Source organism: Homalodisca vitripennis, chromosome 4 (genome assembly GCF_021130785.1).
Source record: "Homalodisca vitripennis isolate AUS2020 chromosome 4, UT_GWSS_2.1, whole genome shotgun sequence".
Lineage (NCBI taxonomy): Eukaryota > Metazoa > Arthropoda > Insecta > Hemiptera > Cicadellidae > Homalodisca > Homalodisca vitripennis.
The window spans coordinates 106,844,055-106,848,459 of record NC_060210.1 but is presented as its reverse complement, the minus strand read 5'-3'; the positions used below and the strand labels follow the sequence as shown (position 1 = coordinate 106,848,459).

The 4,405-nt window shown below is 29.3% G+C and overlaps 1 non-coding gene across 1 annotated transcript; it reads left to right on the top strand.

The window, feature by feature from the left end:
* Positions 1-647: 647 nt before the first annotated feature.
* Positions 648-720, top strand: Trnar-ucg. The gene has a single exon. It is a non-coding gene; the product is annotated as a tRNA-Arg (tRNA).
* The last annotated feature ends 3,685 nt before the right edge of the window (positions 721-4,405 follow it).

Sequence of the window (4,405 nt, the reverse complement as noted above, 5' to 3'; positions counted from 1 at the left end):
TTGACAACAATTAACTTGCTCGTTCAAAATAGAGCGCAATAGCTGAAACAATACTGCTTGTTTTAGTAAACAATGAAGTTATCAAGTCTATTAATACAACAACATTGTATTACCATTTGAGTAAATAACGCTGTGAATGTAATACTAATTATCGGTTTCTGCCCTCAATCTATGTTTCCCGGTATACCAATATATTCAATACCTATTGTATTTCTAATTATCCTGCTTCTGTCGGTTGACTAGGGGCGGTATGCTTCAGTATTAAATTAAAATATTGCCACATTATATCCATTAAAGGTTACACATCTCTGTTAATAAAATATGTATAGCTTTTGTTAGATTACATAAGTAAGAATTGAAGTTGGAATTTATTAATTTTGAGTTAAAAATGGTGTAAATTTTGTATCAAATGGTGTGAAGTTCACATTTTATATTTATTTCTCTTGATGGTTTTTCAGGGACACTGGTTTTTGTTCTTTTGGTATAAAACTTTATTGATTTCCTCATGACGTGTGTCCATTATAGAATATATTTTGTATAAATCAAATTAAAGATCATTTTTGTACTAATATCTGCTTTTAATAAAGAATATACAATTGTATTTCGAACATGGACCCAGGCCTAGACATCACTAGAATGTCTATCAGGACCGTGTGGCCTAACGGATAAGGCGTCGGACTTCGGATCCGAAGATTGCAGGTTCGAATCCTGTCACGGTCGTACAATTTTGCATCTCTCAAAAAGTATGAGACTTTATGTATAAAAACACTTTTTGGTTTGATGGCTATGTGTGAAAACATTTTTAAAATTTACTTTAATTTTCTTTCATTACTTATTTGCTTCTTTTAATCAGCTTTAACGTTTTCTGTGACAAAATTGTTTTTATGCAACAACGTTTGTAAAATATCAACGGGACAAGTTTATTTTTTTATTCTTTCGAATTTTAATTTTAGTTATAAAGTGTAACAAAAATGTCAGCTTATTATTAGATATATTTTGAAATGAAAAACTGGAGTGTCACCTTTCAACAATCTCTTCTATATTGTGTAACTTCTGTTTTTTGTGTGTTAAACGTTATTTACATAGACATGATTCCATTTTCAGAATCAAGACGACAAATTAAAAAAGAAGAAAACTTAAAAAAATTTACTTCTCCAGTTGAATGATTTAAATTGTTAAATTTAGCCGATAATAAAACTTGGCATTGTTATAGTGTTTTACACAAATAATATAGTTAGTTACTAATCGTGTGATATGACAAAAATTACTAATAAATTAATGTCACTAATAAGTTTCCAATTTTCAATGTAATTTTTGTTTAAACTTATTCAGTTGTTTTATATCTTCTTCAAACCATCACAGACGTGTATGAAACGTTTGTAGTTTTAGAAATCTAAATTACATTAAAATAACTCTATGGATATAAAATTCATACAAACTTGTTGAAATAACAGATTTCAAATCATCTTTACGAAGTTTTGAAATTACTGTAACACGTCAGCTGTACGAAGAAACACGATAACCTGTTATATGTTGCAAATCAGTACAACTAAACTTAGTAAGGATGTTTATATTGGATAATTTCTACTGTGGTCTACCATTAAAATTTAAATGTTTTTATAGCAAAAACATTAAACAAATTAATAATACAAATTTGCAAATTGCCTATCTAATTTGAACTCCTTCATAATGTACCCAATAATTTAACAGATCCCTATTTAAATTCATTACAATTATTGATGATTTTACTTCTACGTGGTTGGTTTCAGGTTTAGAGCAGTTTCTGTCGTCACATGGACATGTGAGCAGGTCACATGAACACTGCCCAAATTAGATTGACCAAATGCATTGATATATTTTTAGACGTCAGTTGTGTTTTCTATGTTATTTCAATAAATAGAAGTTCAAAATAGCCTACATTCTATAACTTACTAATTAAAAAAAATACAAATTTAGTTTACTGAAATAATGTAGGAATTGGATTAACGTAATGGGATTTAATACCAATCTGAAATTTAAAGATCAATTAAAAGCTGATCCTTTTGTCTATAAACCAGAAGGATCAGTATTTTAGAACTAAGAGAGATGTTTCATGAATGAACCATTTAACTATACTGTTATTAAATTCAACAAAAGTAATAAGCAAATACTTAACAAAAGTATTTTAAAAAAACTTATAAGCAAAAAGTAGTTAGACTTAACCTATGGTCAGTGCGATTTCAAGTCTGTTAAAAAGGTAATAGGAATATACTTATTTTGTCATAAGTTTTGCGTTTTTACAAAAAATAACCTACATTAAATATCTTATTACAAGCAAAAATACATTGTATGCGGAAGCAAAATTATTCGACCGTGACAGGATTCGAACCTGCAATCTTCGGATCCGAAGTCCGACGCCTTAAGGTTGGGACACACATATCCGCACCGCGCCCGACACGTGAGTCGGCCGATTGTTGGCCGTCATACGGTGAAAGAATTGCAGCGCAGTATTCAACCTGCAAGTCCACACATGTCCGCACCGACACCAGACCGTCGTGGCCGCACCGTGCCCGCACCGTCACCGATATGTGGAGTTTGAATTTTGACGGGCACGGTGCGGTCTACGAGTGGCATCATATTATGTTGTTTACTGTTGCGTTCTTCTTTTTAAAACTATTTAAGTAGTCTACACGTTCTATTTTATTGAATTATTTAGTATAGCCTACTAACTCTACATCCTGTGTTCGCTTACAAAATCATATTTATTGATAAAAGTATTACATTTTCTTACCTTAGAGTAAACTAGTCATATTATCTTATTGTGCATATTTTCTTATTGCAACAAATTTGAAAACCATGTTGTACATTAAGTGATTTTAAACAACTAAATTCGAATTATGAAAAATCTCTAAACATTTTTCATTAATTAAAAAATGACAAGCATGTAATTATTTGCGCAAAAATCTATTTTTCTTTGATGTATTGAAGTTACTTTGATAAATTTATTCCGGTATTTTGTAAGGGTCATATTTAGAATGTTTCTATGACATTTTAATTTTTTATTCTTTTCACTTCAATAAAGTAAAAATAAAAATATTTTATTTACGATAAGATTTTCAAGCAAGAAAAACCCATGTTAAAAATAAATAATAATAATAAATAATTTATTTCCCCATAATAAGAAACTGAATATTACAAATAAATATTTATTGCCAGTGCTTAATAATAAATAATACTATGACATAACGTATTTACAATAGCAGTAAATAACAAATACAAAAACAATTTCTACTTACTTTATTTCTAATTTATGTACTTAGAGTAATAAAATATAAAAAGTAGGTTACATCCTTTATAGATTTTTCTTTCTTTTTTTTAAACTAATAAATTAGGCCAATAGATTTACAAAATAAGGGAAATTTAGGTACCCCATAAGAGGCTGTGCCTGGGTTGGGATAATACTATATACAAATAGCGGAATCGAGCAAGAATGAAATGCTAAAAATGAGTTATTGTAGCTTATGTAGTAAATAATGTAATATTACGTTTCAAAGTTTAAATTTAGTATAAACTATTGTGCTGTAGTAAATACAAAGGATTTATGCATGATTTACAATTCAAATATCAGGCTTATACATGTAACATTAAATATTATATTATAAATAATTATTTTATAATGCTCTAACGTGTCTATTTAAATATTATTATAACTTAGCAGACAAGACTAGCCATACACTAATTTATTATCTTAAACATATACTCAATATCATTTTGACCGATCAACCATACTCTAATTGTTTTAGAAAATATATTTATGTTTCTACTATATTTGACTAATTCTGGCCATAAATTATATGTCCACGGAGCTATAAAAGAAAAAAATTTGTAAAATGTGTTTTTTTTGTATGTTCCAGTATATATTTTACAAATATTTACTATGTTTTACAAATTATTATGAACGGGCTTGCAACATGGCAAACTCTTTGGCATCACACTATAGCTTTTGGGTTTAAAACAAAAAATACCAAATATACTGTTTATAGTGTATTTGACCGCAATTTACTGCAATGAAACACAAAATTAACAAGAATTATAGGAATAAAAAAATTATAACCAAGATAATGATATTTACAAATTTTACATACTAGCTGATTGTACAAAGCTTTACTGTAGCATTGCAATGTTTTCATTCACCACAGCGATTAATAAAAATAACAACAATGAAATTAACAATTTTCTCAAGCAATACTTAATCTTCCAAATATTTTTTTAAGTATCTGTCACTTCGAATTCAAAAGAAACATGCTCTAGTACAAACAGTGAGATTGTTGCGCTCGGACTGCATACGTACATGTGTGGCCTCACGGTAACGAGCCGAGCCCGCACCGACAATCGGCCGACTCACGTGTCGGGCACGGTGCGGTTA